Source organism: Triticum aestivum, chromosome 2B (genome assembly GCF_018294505.1).
Source record: "Triticum aestivum cultivar Chinese Spring chromosome 2B, IWGSC CS RefSeq v2.1, whole genome shotgun sequence".
NCBI classification, from domain to species: Eukaryota; Viridiplantae; Streptophyta; class Magnoliopsida; order Poales; family Poaceae; genus Triticum; species Triticum aestivum.
Genome location: NC_057798.1, coordinates 409,680,270 through 409,698,332, shown reverse-complemented (window position 1 = coordinate 409,698,332; position 18,063 = coordinate 409,680,270). Strand labels below are relative to the sequence as shown.

The 18,063-nt window shown below is 41.0% G+C and overlaps 1 long non-coding RNA gene across 9 annotated transcripts; it reads right to left on the bottom strand.

The window, feature by feature from the left end:
• Window positions 1-6,756: 6,756 nt before the first annotated feature.
• LOC123045195 (uncharacterized) lies at window positions 6,757-17,416 on the bottom strand. Of its 9 annotated transcripts, none has more exons than XR_006421120.1 (11): window positions 16,980-17,416; window positions 16,260-16,392; window positions 16,068-16,139; window positions 15,900-15,995; window positions 15,777-15,815; window positions 15,587-15,695; window positions 15,347-15,452; window positions 14,963-15,076; window positions 8,705-8,748; window positions 8,284-8,356; window positions 6,757-7,733 (listed from the first exon to the last, which is right to left on the bottom strand). It is a non-coding gene; the product is annotated as an uncharacterized lncRNA (long non-coding RNA). The 9 variants fall into 9 exon arrangements; XR_006421124.1 differs by having other exon boundaries at window positions 6,757-7,004; window positions 7,144-7,733; window positions 8,284-8,748; window positions 16,980-17,415; XR_006421118.1 differs by having other exon boundaries at window positions 8,284-8,748; window positions 16,975-17,416.
• Between the last annotated feature and the right edge of the window lie 647 nt (window positions 17,417-18,063).

Below are 18,063 nucleotides of genomic sequence, written 5' to 3'. Positions count from 1 at the left end.
ATTTCGTGCAACTTATTTTTTTTTCACGCCGGTATATTTGGGTCGACCTCCCCGTTGGGCGGTCAAGCTGATCCATTTTAAAATACGAATGTGCACGTCCGCCTGACCGACCCAAACATACAAAAAACGGACAAAGCGCGCGTCCGTTTGGGTCGCCCCGTTGGAGTTACTTTAATCCAAGCTCATCCAGTCTGGGGCTGTCTGCTGGTCCTCCCCCTCCAACCCGGCCTGGCCTACTGGCAGAGCCGTTCATCCCTAACCGGTCATATGGACAACCTGCAGTTTCGTCAAGAATTTGCAGCCAGCATGCAGGAGGGACACACATACGCAGCTACATGCCTCGTTTCTCGCGAGAATGCTGCAGCAGCAGCTGAAAGCCTGAGAGCGAGAGTCCGTCGTCTCGTCCACATGTGAAGCCTGCTGCCCCTCGCTTATATCTGCATGGCGTTTCCCCCTCAATCCGAGATGCCCGCTTGTCCCCCTCCTGCACGGATCTCTCGTCGCTCTCGGTCTCAGGCACCACAGTTGCAGTATACGACCATCTCCCTGGCATTTGCGTCTCAAGTGCATCATTCATTTACCAACACCAAAAGCCAGTCTGTTTGTCAAAAAAAAAGTCACTGTACGCATGACTCTTTTCTCTCTAGAGCATCTACTGCCGGACTCCTCAAATTGATCAGACGAATTTAAGACCACTAACCGGACAGATAAGAGAAGAAACAAGTTAACCCAACCGAACCTTTCAAAGCCTTCCTTAACATCCGGGATATCTGATACTTCTCATATTGCCCCAATATATGGGTTGAGTATGAGGAGTGCCCAGACATATCCGACCAGTGGTCCTGCGTCTGTCATATAGGATTTGACTAATTGCGGATTATATTTTTTGGGGAACGCTAAAACTCAGTCGATTGAGACTTTAGGAAGTCTCAGTCGACGAGATTAGCTGTCCCAATTCCATCGCCCTGTGTTTCAGTCGCTGATGTGTTCTTCTTTTAGGAACATACATTTTGACACGCATGAACAATTTTTATTCTCACATGTTGTTGTCTTAATTTTTTATTCTGAGATGTGGTTGCCTTTTCTACATGTACTCTTTTTATTTGCTTATTTGTATCATGTCTATATTTTTTATATTTTTTACTTTCTTTCTTTGTGTATTAGCCAAAAGCAATTTTTTATTGTGTTTATATGCTATGTTTTTTCTTTTTTTTCACGGGCGTACACCGTAAAGTTGCAAGCCTGACACTAGGCATGCAACTTCAAGTGTTGCCCTCGACTGCAACTGACCTTTATTTTGTCGGAGAATAGCGGGAGAGGGGAGGAGTAGTTTCATGTTTGTCACTAAGCATGCAATTGAAAATGTCGCCCTCAACTACAACTGCATGTCTACACAAGCGGCTGCAATTGACTTTGCTTTTAGCGATGGGCGGCAGGAGAGGGGGTAGTTGCATGCCTCAGACTAGGCATGCAACTGCAAGTGTCGTCCTTGAGTGCAACTGCATGTCTACCCACCCGATTCCAACTAATCTTTCTGTTATGTCGGAGGACGTCAGGAGGGGGCGGAGTTGCATGTCTGACTGTAGGCACGCAATTGCAAGTGTCGCCCCCGATTGCAATTATATGTCTACCCATCCGACTTGAATTGTCATTTGTTTCGTTGGAGGGTGGCAATAGAGGGGGGGAGTTGCATGTCTGCACTAGGCATGCAACTGCAAGTGTCGCCCTGAGTGAAACTGCATGTCAACGCACCCGACTGCAACTGACCTTTGTTTATCGGTGGGCGGTAGGAGAGGGGGAGGGGCAGTTGCATGTCTGATGCTAGCCATGCAACTCCAAGTGTCGCCCTCAATTGCAACCGACCCTTGTTTTGCAAGAGGGCAGCTGGAGAAAGTGTGTGGGCGGAGTGAGGTAGTTGCATGTCCGACACTAGGCATGCAACTGCAAGTGTTGCCCTCGAATGCAACTGCATGTCTACCCAAACAACTGCAGCTGGCCTTTTTTTGTCAGTGAGCACGGGAGGGGAAAGGGTAGTTGCATGTCTGACAGTAGGCATGCAACTGCAAATGTCGCCCTCGACTCTATGGTGCTTTTCGATGCTAGGGGCAGTTGCATGTCTGCCATTAGACACACAACTCCAAGTGTCGCCCCCAAGTGCAAATGCATGTCTTCAAGGCAACTACAACTTTGTGGTGTTTCGTCGGGGGAGGGACAGTTGCATGTCTACCACTAGGCATGCAACTACAAGTATCGCCATGGCTGTAGCTCTATGTTGTTTTTCAGGGGAAGGAGTTGTTGCATGTCTACCAGTAGGCATGCAAATGTAAGTGTCATTCTCGGGTGCAACTACATGTCTTCGATGCGACTACAACTCAGTGGTGTTTTGTTGGAAGAGGGAAGTTTCATGTTTTTCACTAGGCATCCAATTCCAAGTTTGTCCCACGGCTACAACTCTGTGGTGTTTGTTGGGGGGGGGGGGCAGTTGGCATGTCTTCCTAAAAGGTACACAATTGGAAGTTTTGGCCCCGAGTGCAACTACATGTCTTCAATGCGACTACAAACTTGTGGTGTTTTGTCGGTGAAGGGCAGTTGCATGTTTTTCATTAGACATGCAACTACAAGTGTCGCCCACGACTGCAACTCTATGATGTTTGTCAGTCAGGAGGGGCAGTTGTATGTCTGCCACTTGGCATGTAACTGCAAGTGTCATCCCTAAGTGCAACTGCATGTCTCCAACACGACTGCAACTCTATGGTCTGTGGTGTTTTGTCGATGGTTGACGGCAGATGCATGTCTGCCGCTAGGCATGCAGCTGCAAGTGTCGCCCGAGTGCAACTCTGTGGTGTTTATTAGGGGTAGAGGCGGCAATTGCATATCTGTCACTAGGCACGCAACTGCAAGTGTCGCCCTCGACTGCAACTTACGCGAAGGGATGTCAGCCAGTTGCATGTATAGCACTAAACCTTTAACTGCATGTGTCACAATCAGCCCGCAAATGCGAGCGGTACAACAAGGCTGCAACTATGAATTTGTTTTCTAATTTTTTAACATCAATTTTTCTTTTCATTTTCCTTTACCTTTCCCTTATTCTGTTTTTATCCTTTGTTTCCTTTTTTCATTTTTGTTTTTCTATTTTTTTTTAAATTCCTCTTGTTTATCTGGTTAATTTGCTCCCCCCCCTTTAATATGATTTTCATTTCCCATTAGTAGGAATACATTTCCTTCTGTGTATATGAATACTTTAACAATAGAGGTTCAAGTTTTTCTAAAAATAATAAGTGAGCACTTTTCGAATATGCAGTGAACATTTTTTCAATACGCTATGAACAATTTTCTAAAATTGTTCATGCAGTTCTTAATAAATGTCCATACATAAAAAAAGTGTTTATGTATTTGAAAACATAATTCATATTTCTTTTAAACTGTCCATAAAAATGAAAATTGTCCACGGTTCTTAATAAAATGCTCATGTGATTTTAAGAAAATGCTCACACACTTTTTAAAAAATTGTTCGTGTAACAAAAATGATGTATATACTGTATACACCTGTGTGTTGACCTTTGTCCTTATGTACTTTAACAACCGCAGGCAGCAACTTCATAGCTCGCGCAAGCAATAGCAATCACAAAACTATTTTTTTTCTTCAATTTGTATTTTGCATGAATGAAAAATGACAAGAAGTTACATGCCCATATAAAAAACACTGCAAGCATGCATCATATTGCATATACAAGAATTTTTCCGGCAAAAAAATGCTATTATTTGAACTAAAAAAATTACCTCACTCGTTAAGGTTGTAGCTGGATACAAAACACATATTTTTATTTGTAGTCGTACAACCCAAGTACAAGGAGAGGAAAAGATCAAGCAACGAAGCAACGGATCACAGGGGAAAAGATGAGATAAAAGCCCGGTAGAAGTACAAAGCCACAGCAAAAAACACGCAACCAATTTCATAAACAAAGCAAGCTTGGTTTGTACAGATGCTGATGTCATATACGTATGCTGATGTCATCAATCGACTAGACACACCCATATTTTTTATTTTTTTATTTTTTCTTTTCTTTCTCTTTGTTCATCTTAACAAATCACATGCATGTGACCGGGCATATAAAAAAAATATAAGATATAGTTATGTGCGCGGATAAATAGGGACTCAAAATGGACACACCCGGACACTAACCGGGGCCTTCCGTGAATGTTTGGGGGCCAAATTTGTTAAGTCCAGCTATAGATGCCATAGTTTCTGACGCTTACTGTTGACAGTCGGGACCAGGGCATAATACGTATGTGGCGTCTTCAGAAGATTGTACCTGTGGGATAAATCTTTGTTTCGGCATCAAGAGATATAGCGAGATGGACGTGACGAGGAAAGGATATGTCTAGGACACATCTGGATGTGACATAATTATGTCATATCTAAGCTGATATCCACTTTGTTTGTGATCTTCTTTTTTCCCCTAGTTTTTTTCTTGTTGCTGCATTATATATTTGTGGGTGCTTAGATGTGACATCCTTAAAAAAACATCTAGATGTGAATTAGACAAACTGACGAGGAAAATCGTTTGAATTGTGACCCAATATTATTGGTATATCGCTTGCACCGGTGGTCGCCGTTTATTTTCGCGCGCCGTTTGCTTTTATGAAGCTTCCCTCTATTTTTTATCAATGAAGCTTGCCCCTGTTTACCTTACCTTAAGAACTCTTTTCTTTGTTTCCTTCATGTTCGGAAATCGGTTTCGTTGGCCTCTGCAGTGCTTGCACGCATTCTTCCCATTCTTTGGATGGCATGGCTTTTGCTTTCCAAGTTTCCGGCTAAACATAAATAAAAATAAGACGGTGAGAGCATCTACAATTGAATTGGGCGAATCCAGGGCCTTATACATCCGCGGACGCTACTGCGGACAGTGCCGATCCATCCCTCAAATGTCCACATTTGGAACCTTAACCCATACTTTTGAAAACTCGAATTCATGCAAACACATGCACGTCGATCATCACAAACAAACAATGAGTAGTGCACACAAATCTTTTCCTAATTAATAATCAACCTGCAATACATGTGGCAACTTTTCTGTTTTCTCCTTGCTGTAGTCTGCTCTTCAACATCTGGATCAGCCCACGCACCCACCTGGGCCTTCGGCAACGCGCTGATCGGCCTGCTCATACGCGACAGAAAAATAATGGTTAACGTGGGATTTGAACGCGCTACCTCACATTAGCTACCTATATACAAGTCCCAGGCAACCAAACTAGGTCACCATGTTGATTGGAATAGGATTGCTTCTCTATTATTTCCACCTGGCCCCTTATATCAAACTAGTAGAATGCCCGTGCATTGCTACGGGCTTTTGAAACTAAATTATGATGTTAATAACGGATTCTATGGCCATGTGTTGCTACGGGCTTTTGAAAAGAAGTTAAGATGCTAATGATGGAGCTAGCTAAAATAAGCGAGAACAATGTCATCTCAGCTAACACGACAATCAAGTAACACACTTCATACTCTCAATCCTCCACAAATGTCCTTGGACACGCCTGGTCAGTGACCAAACATGAGAGAGAAGGAAAAAAGGTGACCCAACCACACCCCTTATATCATCCCTAATGTCCTATACGTCCGGGTTGTCCGCAAACCCTCTATTGACACCATATATGGAGAGGATATGTCACGGTCCATCTTTCTTTCTTTTCTTTCTTCCTCTTCATCTCCACCAATAACATGCAAGTGAGGGAGAAAATGTGGAACATGACTGCATGCACAGACAAAAAATGGCTCAAAACGGACACAATCAGACACTGACCGGGCGCATCCGCCGATGTCTAGGGAGGCGGATTTGGTAAATCCAGCTATAGATGAATACGATCCAACGTATAAAATATGTTTTTTATTTCATAACATCATGAATACGATCCGACGGATACCTAACCCAAGTTTTATATATAACTTATTCGCACAACCCTCCTCCGCTAGCCAATGAGCGGATCCCTAAGCCAAGCATCTCACCCATGCCACCATGTACTCCTCCATAGATCGCATGCACTTCTTTACCTCAGGGATAAGGCTATAGAATGAACTATCAATTTCTGAGCTTCTTAACTTAGAAGCCACCGTTTCTTGAGTCCATCTTCAGGATAAGCTTTGCCACGTCCAGACCATGTGTAAGCTAAGCAGCCCATTGACACGTCTAGAGTTAAGCAAATTCAGGGTCTATGGTGAAGGAAAAAAATGACATGTGCCCCTGCCCGGAAAAAATATTTTTGAACCAACCAGTAGTTAAATGGTTAGGATAGTGGTGGTACCGACCATGTGTGAGTGCATGTGTGTATTGATGGTGTGCATACTGTTAGTCATATTTCTTTAAACTTCTATCAAGACACAGAAATTCAAATACAAACACATCAAAAAAAATCTGGAGTTCGTGGGCTTTTCTCATTCCCCGCCAGTTGTTTTTTCATGGGGAGTACTAATGCACACTTCCTAATATCTCAACGATCCAACCTTGTAGACATGTCCAAAAACGTATTTTTTTACCATTATCACTTAGTTACCTAGAAAAAGATGCCATCTTTTTTTACAGAATTATGGAATAATTTTTTAATTACTTAATTATACTATCTTCATTATGAATAATGCATTTGTATGTCAAGTCATACAAGTTCGATTGCACACCCGTGGAACATCCAATGAATTCTCAAGATTCACTTACACGCCAAGCATGACAGGACCCTAAAATAATCAAAGAGATGTCATGCTTGTTTTGACATAAGCTCATTGGTTGTTGGCCCACATAAACTGGCAACATTCAAATACACCAGACGACCTTCCATTATGGAAATCTGGTAATAGAGGTGAACATATACAAGGCTATAAATCAAAACGAACAAATTGACTATGATACAAATAAAATGTAAGAAGCTGGCAACATTCACCGCTAGGAAACTATATAGTGCTACCCATCTTCAAGTTGTTCCCCCTCCCTGCATCCCCACACCAACATTCACTGCTAGGAAACCAAGATCTTCCAGATATAAGCACGCACACTTTAAACCAGATTCGCACACCAAATGAAACAACCATTTCTCCCTTTTTCATTCTTCTAGAAATCCAGCAATGGAATTATGATATAACTGTTGTGTTACCTTTAGATGTAGGGTCTTCCTTGAATTAACCACAAAAGAACGACAAGAGAAAATAATTAGATTTTTAGTACATGTTGATATAACTGTTGAATTAACCACACCAAACCTGCATAAAACATGAAAATTATTAACTGTACCCAAGAAAAATATGGGAACATCCTGAATAGTAAACTAAGTAGTAATTCACTATAAATCTAACACCTGGAAGGGTTCTGGTTATATAAAAAGTTACACTCTTATACAATGAGAGCAGATGGGAGCGGGTTTCACATTACATATTTCAGTGGCACGAGAAATATGCAACCAACTGAAACTCTTAAGTAGGTAACTGGGCATAGAGTGCATGAAATAAGAAAGACACATGGCCTTCATTAGTATTCATATATTTCGTGTGTATTCATTGCATATGAATTGGGTATATTATTTCCGGCTCTGAGATAAAAACCTATTAAGGATAAGTACTATTTGCAAAATAAGGGTGAATAAGTGCCTTTCTCGGGATGAAGTCTGCTTTCAAGCTGGTTGCCCTCCTCCCTGCTTGCCGGTTCTGACTTCACTGCTACCGTGATCCTCATTATAGTCGTCGCCGCCTGTGAAATGAAAAATACACAAGAACTATCATCTCCAAGATTCATATAATTATCACAATCGATAATGGTCTTGTGGTTTTCACAAGGATACTTGAAGTTGTAACACTTGAAAGAAGACCAATTGAAATAGGTGTCATGAGTGCATAAAAAAGTAGTGAGATGTTTAAATTTTTTCCCCTGCAACAGTTTGGTGTTCATCCCTAGCAAGTAATATTTTCCCACTATAGTTAAATTATAAGTATGCAACTTTTCTCATGAATAGTAAGTAAAAAAGATTGCCAGCTCTTACAACTACAAAGTTAAACAAAAATAGCAAAACTTAGTCAAGACCAACATACGGTGCTGTTATTAATCACAAGAAGTGGACATGATCTCTGAATCCTTCGGTACACATCACTTGCGCCTTTCGGCAACTAGTTTAGCTACAAGCCTACAAGATTCAGATTATCATGGCCATTCTTGTATATTCTTGTTTACTTAGCAGCAGGCAAGATCATTGAAACAGGAGTGCGCTGTCACTGTAAGAAAAAAGATGAAAATAAGATATTACCTGTGGAGACTTTGCATGCATGGCAGCTTCAAGTTTCTTCACGCCGACACCAACCACTTCGCTAGTCTTCTCACTTTTGTGATAAAAGTGGAAAGTTGGTTGTGCAACATCCAACATTAGTCAAGTATTTGCATTACAAATTAGGAAGGGTTGTGAGAATCATGTTTATATCTACACACAAACATGCTTGTAGAAAGATAACATTCCTATAATCATGGCTATCTTTAATTGAACAGGACGAACATTCATGTAAGCATTTAACAGGGTAAGGTTAAATCACAATGTGTTCTCAGATTCCTCCATTCACTAAAACATATACAACGCATCATTACCATGAAACATAATGAAAGAAACACTGAACTTTATATCATAAGGACGAAAACGAAATGTCATAAATTACTGTTTAGGATATGCAACTTACGACACGGAATTATTTCAACTACCAAGTTTGGTTCCAGTTCCATCCTACAGCACGAGAAGAGGCAAACAAAAATTGCGTATCAGTAACCATGTGAGAGAGTAGGTATACTTTTTTAAGATTAAACATTATAACAATAACAGCAATGACTTCTAATGCATCCCACGTTTCTTGTGCTGACAATTGATTTGTGTTTATTCCCAATAACATGTTCTAGTTAACAAACTGATCTAATTAGTTGAACATGTGTCCCTTTTGCACACAATCACAAATTCACAATATAGTAAAACAAGCGACTGATTTGATTTTGAATCATCTCTACTGAAAATACCATGCATGTATGCACCAGGGCATAAGCCAATCTTCCTACTGTAAACAAGCGACTCCTCCTCCGTGGGCCTCCTGCTCGTCATGCGTGGGGCCGTGTAGCTCATCGAGCTCTTCTCTTGCACATACAGTTTAAGCTTCAGTTCAGTTCTGCTTCAGAAGCAGCAAGAGACAACATGTCGAGTTCACGTGTGCAGAGTACATACAAGTGGGTACAGGCTCTTTTCACTAGTAGAAAATGGGTCAAAGGTCTAGGTCGGGTCGGCCCATTAGTCCCGGTTCAGTCCAGAACCGGGATCCATGGGGGCATTGGACCCGGTTCATGAGCCCCAGGGGCCGGCCGGGCCACGTGGGCCATTAGTCCCGGTTCGTCTGGACCTTTTGGTCCCGGTTGATGGGACGAACCGGGACCAATGGGCCTCACTCCTGGCCCACCACCATTGGTCCCGGTTGGTGGCTTAAACCGGGACCAATGCATTAGAAAATAAATAAGTAATTAGAATTTCGTTCAAAACATTAAAAGCAAAAAGAATTATCATAAAATAAAATAAATAAGTAATTAGAATTTTGTTACAAAGTTTAATATCAAAAAGAACTATCATAAAATAAAATAAATAAGTAATTAGAATTTTGTTCAAAACATTAAAAGCAAAAAAGAATTATCATAAAAGAAAATAAATAAGTAATTAGAATTTTGTTACAAAGTTTAATAGCAAAAAGAATTATCATAAAATAAAATAAATAAGTAATTAGAATTTTGTTCAAAACATTAAAAGCAAAAAGAATTATCATAAAAGAAAAATAAATAAGTAATTAGAATTTTGTTACAAACTTTAGTAGCAAAAAGAATTATCATAAAAGAAAATAAATAAGTAATTAGAATTTTGTTCAAAACATTAATAGCAAAAAGAATTATCATAAAACAAAATAAATAAGTAATTAGAATTTTGTTACAAACTTTAATAGCAAAAAGAATTATCATAAAAGAAAATAAATAAGTAATTAGAATTTTGTTCAAAACATTAAAAGCAAAAAGAATTATCATAAAATAAAATAAATAAGTAATTCGAATTTTGTTATAAAGTTTAATAGCAAAAAGAATTATCATAAAACAAAATAAATAAGTAATTAGAATTTTGTTCAAAACATTAAAAGAAAAAAGAATTATCATAAAAGAAAATAAATAAGTAATTAGAATTTTGTTACAAAGTTTAATGGCAAAAAGAATTATCATAAAAGAAAATAAATAAGTAATTAGAATTTTTTTCAAAACATTAAAAACAAAAAGAATTATCATAAAAGAAAATAAATAAGTAATTAGAATCTTGTTACAAACTTTAATAGCAAAAAGAATTATCGTAAAAGAAAATAAATAAGTAATTAGAAACAAAAAGGAAAGCAAAAAACTGGGAAAAAATAAAAAAAGTGCCACCTACAGGGCCCGCAGTAGGCTCAATAGGCCCACACGCACAGAGAGTGATTTTAGGCCCGTAAGCCTGCAGTAGAGAGGAGCTCGAAGTGGTTGGTTCGGCAGGGCTAATAAACCACTCCGAGCCCCTCTAGGCTAGCGAGGTGGGACTAAACATAGCACCGCACCGCGCCAGTTCCAGCACACGACCTTTGGTCCCGGTTGGTGGCACCACCCGGGACCAATGCCTCTTTTTTGTCCCGGTTTGTGACACCAACCGGGACCAAAGGTCTTTGTTTCCCACCCTTTGGGCTACTGAAAAGAGGCATTTGGTCCCGGTTGGTGCCACCAACCGGGACTAAAGGGGTGCATTGGTCCGAGTTGGTGCCACGAACCAGGACCAATGCCTTTGCTATATAAGTAGCACTTAGGAAAATTTCAAAACCGCCCATCCCCACTTCGATCTCTCCTCCTCTCCCTCGACGACGGCGAATCCATCCACGACGCCGGCAGGCTGCCCGAGCCAGCCCTCGCCATGCCCTCGTCCCGCGCCGCCCCGACGCCGTCCCGCACCGCCCCTTCCCGCGCCGCCCCGACGCCGTCGTCACCCCGCGCCGGCCCGCGCCGCCGCACCTCACCATTGACCGTCGCCGCGCCGCCCCGCCCCGCGCCGCACCTCACCGTCGCCGTCGCCGTCGTCATGAGCAACTAATTTAGTTTGACGTTAGTAGTAGTTAATTTAGATGTGTAGTTAATTTTGTTAGGATTTTTTTGTTAGATGTGTAGTAATTTAGATGTGTAGTTCATAGATTTTTCTGTTAGATTTTTTTCATATTGTGTAATTAATTTGTTCATATTGTGTTAGATTTTTTTCTGTTAATAGATTTTTTTGGTGATATTATTGTTGAATATGCATCTTTGTATGTTCATATATATGCAAAGATCGAATATGTCAAATTTTTATGATTTTTTTCTGTTCATAGAATTTTTATGATTTTTTTTGTGTTGTAATTTTGTTCATAGAATTTTAATGATTTTTTTGTTCATAATATTTTCTTTGTCAATTTATTGTGTATGTATAGGAAAATTGTGAGTGATTAAGTCATTTATGAATAAGTTCAAATTTAGAATAGAGGAAAAAGGAAAAAAATAAGAAGAGAAAGTGTTTAATATAATTGGTTGATTTAATAAACTACTTTATTTTACTATATATAGAAGTAGTTTGTTTTTAGTAAGTACTACTTTATTTATTTATAGTAAGTGCTTAGTAGTTGAACTAGTTGATTTAATTAATAAAACTACTTTATTTAACAATATATAGAAGTAGTTCCCGGATCGATGTCGGCGATGCCTATCCCGCATCCTCGTCGTCGTCGACTCGGCGGTGGAGGCCTGCTTGATCAGGGCCATGTTCGGGACTGGGCTCCGCCGGGCTGGTATTGGGAGGTGCTACCTTCCGGGGGACGTAGGTTGGTGAGGAGGCAACCCGTTGTTGACCCGATCCTTGTTTGGTGGCGGTCGCGTGGGCCAGTGGCAGTGCCGAGGCTTCCGGACACCGCGGAGGTGGTACGTCATTGTGTCAGCAAGGAGGACGAGCACGTCCGTCGCTACATAGTTGCATTGGAGGGCAGGTTCGACAATACCTGGCAGATTCTTCAGGGATCTCACTGGAGCTATGATCCTGTCATGGTTCCTTATCTTTGGGTGTCCACCGCCCGCGACAATACCCGTCGGGCGCTACGGTTCTAGCTGTATTAGTGATGCTATATTAGTGATAATATTCGACGATGTACGGACACAAGAGATGATGTACTTTTGCTTATAATTGAATGCATGCTAATTTGAATACTACTTTATTTTATGATTTGGTTTTGCTTATTTTATGATTTGGTTTTGCTTATTGAATGCTCATATTGGAAAAGTTCTCCTTCATTCCCGTGTGCTAGACAATTTGGTGTAATAATGCACTCGGGAATGAAAGGAGGAGCTATGTACCATCACCGATAGTCAACCCGTGATTAATAATAATGATCTAATTTAGGTTTTTTAGTACATAGGCCAGAAATGTCATACTCGGACAACGAAAACCGCCCGGGGGAGTGCGACTGGTGCCACAACGACCGAGGTATGTGCGACAGGTTCATCGAGCTGGACGAAGATCGACTCTTCAGCATTAAGCTCGAGGAGACCTTTGATGTTCATACGGTACGCAGCGGCGACAATAGTTTTTTTCGTAATTAAGCACGACTTCAACTATTTTAACGTGTATTTTCATCTTTTCCAATTCGACTATCTTATCCCATGCTATGCAAGACGCTATGTCTTGGAGAGGATGGGTTTTGAAGACCATGAAAGTATGGAAACCAAAAAAATTCTCCTAAGGACCCATCATGGTGTGGATTTTAAAGTAAAGTTGTACAATGCTGAGAGTGTAACCCATTTTGATTGCAAAAATTGGGAAGCACTTTGCAAGATGTATGGTTTTGATGAGGGTATGCTTTTCACCATGGATCTTGGTGATCCTACAATCGAGCAAGACAATATGGAGATTTGGGTCCTTGTGGATACACCTCCAATTCTTCCCCCATGTGAGCTTAACATAGTTATTAAGTAATTTATATTGTTTATTTCAAAATAGTTGACAGCTTATTTTCATTCTTCAAAGAATGTGCGGAAGATGGTAGACAAAACCCACTACACCGATGGCTCCGAATTAACTTACCAGGAGAAAAATCATCTGATTGCATTTTGTACTGATCTTGAGAATTACAATGTCTACAATCGAACTCCTCAACATTATGGTCAATACGTGCCACTAGTGCACGTGTTGAACTATGGTAACTACCATGGAGATACCCTGGTATACCCTGGTATGATTTTTTACTATTATGACATCCGTGCATCTTTTTGCATACTTCTAAAACTAGCTAGTACATCATTGCTAACTACGAAGTTATCACTATGTTTTTCAACAGATAATCCCGAATGATTGTGTGCCTCATATGATGTATACGCACAGTAGCCTTCATGTTTTGAACATACAACCAGGTCTTCCTACGAATCTCAACTGTCCATACCGGGTTTCTAAAAGAAGTGGAGACATGACAATCAAAGAATGGAAAAAATGTATGGACAGTCGTAAGGAGCTTCTTGGAAGCAAAAGGCAGCGAAGCGCAAGAATTGGAGACAGGATGATCTCCATTCTTCATAATGGAGAGTCAGGGTCTATATTGTTTTATGCTATTTTACCTTAAGGGTGTTTAGGTCCTACCTGATACTGATGATCATGTGCTAAGAACAATTATGTAGGGTTGGGTTCGATGACTATGAGGATGATGATCGTATGACTTATTATTAATAACGAGTAGAATTAGTTGTATGATGATGCATGATTAGTAGGACTTGTTATTACATATGATGATGTATGATGCGAGCATGCATGAGTTATTAAATCAGCGGGTGAAATGAACATAGCAGTAGCGTTGGTAAACCAAGGACGAAGATATAAGAGAGGACACTTCTCTCTATTAGCTAGCTATAATAACAACCTAAAAATAACCCCAAAACCCCTAAACCAGCCACTTTTTTTTAAAAAAAAGAAAAACATCAGCTCCAGCCAGCTGCTGACGCGTGGAAGCCTTTTGGTCCCGGTTTATGTCACCAACCGGGAACAAAGGCCCCCCTGCCTAGACTGCCCGCAGCAGCCACGTGGATGCCCATCTGTCCCGGTTCGTGCAAGAACCGGGAGTAAATGGTGGAGGTATTAGTAACGACCAATTAGTCCCGGTTCAAGAACCGGGACTAAAGGCCCTTACGAACCGGGACAAATGCCCTGTTTTCTACTAGTGGATCTTGTTCGGATGAGGAAGAGGAAGGCCCCTGTTGAGTATCTCTATCCTCCTCTCACCACAAAGCAAAACTCCAAAAGACACAGAAAAAGGGAGGGACCAAAAAGTTCTCACTCACTGAAGTCTCTTAGCTAATTATCAGAGAAAGCAAAAAAGGCCAAAAGGAGGTGTCCATTAAATCGCTAGCAAGTACCACTATATCTAGCTCTCTTTCTCCATGGCTGCAGAAGAGATGGGCTCCTAACAACCTTTCCCGAAACAACAAAAAACAGAGAACATGAGTAAACATGTGGACTCTGTTTCAAAAAAGTAGATACGTCGGCGCTGGTGATCTGGTGTGAGGAGTGAGCTTTTCCAGTGCTCGGCTTACAAATATTATAGAACTTTTTGTCATTTCAAGCATCAGTTCTATTAGAATTCCCGTGTACATATAGAACAATTTCTAACTGTTATTCACCCACATGTTTACGAGAATGTAAAAGAGATAAAAAAGAACTCTTAGAGCTAAAATGAGCTCATGTAATCTAGGCAGTAGGCACTTGCGAATTTATTGGTGACTGGAGTATCAGTGATATACTCTTAAAAGGTGCGTACTTCAGTCTAACATATCAAACATCATCTGCCTCCTAAACATTTAAAAGCAAGTAAAATTTAAGTTCGGGTGTATGGTCTGATTACCTCGGATCCCCCACAATGATTCAGTGCATAACCAAGCCCATGTCTGATTTGATAAATCTTCTATAGTTTCTTATCCTTGTTAACTGTGCCTGCCTTGCAACTCTGAATCTTCAACTACAACAACAATCAAAGCTTTATCCTCAAATTGTTTTCAGTAATTACTGCACAAATATCAGATGGTGAGGCTTGTGCATAACCACTAAATACACAGCAAGACACAGGCCAAAGAAAGCCACCTAGGAGTATGGCTGGATGAACACCTAATTTCACTGGAGATGGTGCTCAGAACTTGATGAACGGAGACACCACAATGCAGGTCGCAACTCGAAAGAATTATCTTATGGATTTCACATGTTAAGCAAGCATACCAGAGGGATGGCTTACCTTGAATGCATCTTTGTTAGCCCTGTCATCTTCATCCAGGCGGTTACAGCAAAAATTCCACAACTTTCACCCTGTTCCAATCAATGAGAGGGCGGACTTCGAGAACCTGGTAGTTACACATAGATGAACTTTTTCTTAGTCCTACGAAATGATAAACAAAGAGAAGATAAGTGTCCAACAATTTTTTTTTAAAGAAATATTTCCAACAGAAAATTGTAAGGAAGCTAGATGTAGACTCACATGTTTTGCGACATTTCGGTAATGCACACACACACACACACGCACACAAAACTTGTTGTGTTCCATTCTCGCTCCGTCAATGTCCTCTCTCACTAAGATTTTTGAACACCTGGTCAGCAACCAAGGTGAGCAACCAAAACCATATGGTGTAACCTGGTTCTTTTTTAACATTTAGACATTTGATACATACCTCAGCAATTGTGTATTGGAAGAGGTTGACCTATTTACCCTGTGAATGAAAGCAAGTGAACAACCAAGATTAGGAAATACAAGAACAGATTGTGCTGTAATAAAATACCGAAAGTTTCTTCACCTCTAAAATAGTGGATCTAACACATTCGGCATGGTGCCCGCTGAACTCAGAGTTCCTAATAAGCCATGTGATGTCCATTCCATGAGACCATGACGCCTATCTTTAGTACAATTTGGTTAGTTTCACAAAGTCAAATATTACGAGGTACAGAAAACATTAACCACATACCGTGACATGAGATCTTTCACTAATGATAGCAGTCGGGAGAAGTGGTGCTACATGCCTCACAGCAGCACACATCTGTGAACAAAAATCTTTAGAAAGTTGAATGGAAAATTCATTGGTACTGCAACACATATATGGAGCAAATTAAGGAAGAACTGTTGTCCAGTGGCTGAAGTAGATTGGCGGCAAGCATACCTCGTGGTCAGCCCAGGCGTGAGGCTTGAGTACCTTGGGGAAGTAGGGGCGTACACACCTTGGGTTGCCTAATGAGCATCCTACTACCGGTCGTGGAGCCCAGATAGAAAATAGAAACTTAGGATGGTGCAGCCTAATAGAGCGTAGAGAAAAGGAGTTGAGCAACATGAAAAAAAATTCAGAACTATTACATGAACTCTCAAAAATAGTATAATATGGCAGAGAGCAAATTGAACAAAAAAAATGAAAAACATACAATTAGTAAGGCAAACCATTCTAACTTCAAAATTTTAGTGAGACTATCATTCTAAACAATAGTACGTTTACTTAGCGCAGCTATGATATTCTCCCACTATATCTACAATGTATATTCCATGCCAACAAATATAGTGTGTTTATGTCAGTTAAAAAGGTAAAATACCAAAAATTGGTATAAAAGAGCAAGATAAGATGCATGTGCGTTGGCAGCATCCACACAAAATGCACGAAGCATGCCCTTGCATATCTCGACAAATGCATGCTTCCCTACTTGAATACCTTGGAGTGACGATGACTGGTGACTTTTCTTTTTATAGGTCGTATCTTTCCGATCACATAATTGGTATCCTCTTTCAGATTTTGGAGTACAGAAGACTACTGTTCGTACTACTCCTAGCAGGACTTACATTAATACATGAAAAGAAGAATGGTTTAAGAACATAGCAGAAAATTGTACCTTACCTCAGGGGAGATGGGCACGGGCTCTGCAGCTTGCAGTGAGCGAGATTCGTAGCAGGGGACGGCGGCGGCATGGCCGCGCACGCAGGCGACCAACACCTACACGAACTTGGCGAGGATGGCCTCCTCTGAGGCTAGGTTGGTGTCCTCTAATCAGCAGCTTGTCAAGCCTCCCAGAACGGCACACATGACTAGGTGGCGGCGCCTGCGCCGGCAGACACGAGGCTGAGCGATAGGGGGCGGACCCCAGGACGCAAGCGCCGCCGGAGGCTTCGGTGGCACACACCATAGGAGCGGGCGGAGGGGATCAAGCGAGGGACAGATGGGGGCCTTGCCGGCACGTGGTCATCCGCGGTGGTGGCGCCACCAGATCGGTGCCCGTCATACCTCTAGGGTTTGGGGCGAGAAGAGGGAGGTGTTGGAGATAAGAGAGACGACGTTCGTCGACTGTAGTTTTGTGTTGATTGGCGAGTCGTCGATTTTTTCGTAGGTTTTTTTCGCAGGTTTTTTTTCGTTCGAGGCATCGCTCCTGGATGCATTGCTCCCTCTTTTGGTTGGGTTTTTTTGTCGAGGGGGTGATTACCTGCCGGAAGGTGGGAGGTGGGATCGAGGACGAAAAAACCGTGTATGTGGGACGAAAATTGACAGGCGGAGACTACCAACTGCTTCATTAGGAGTAGAGATAAAATACTACGGGCCGGCCCATTAAAGTTGCACAGTTCTGACGCTATACAAAATTCCACCCACGCTACCTTACATAAAATTCTTCCAATTTATATATGGTTTTAAGATTCCTAGTATCAAGGAGTTGTCTTAGGAATTAATATGCAGAGGAGGAATGAAAGGATTGCGACAAAGAAATAAGGAAAGTAAAGGAACGAAGACAAAGAATAAGGAATATAAGGATGGAAATGAGTGATACAACACATTGATCACACTTTTGAAGGAAATGTGCCCTAGAGGCAATAATAAAGTTATTATTTATTTCCTTATTTCATAATAAATGTTTATTATTCATGCTAGAATTGTATTAACCGGAAACATAATACATGTGTGAATACATAGACAAATATAGTGTCACTAGTAT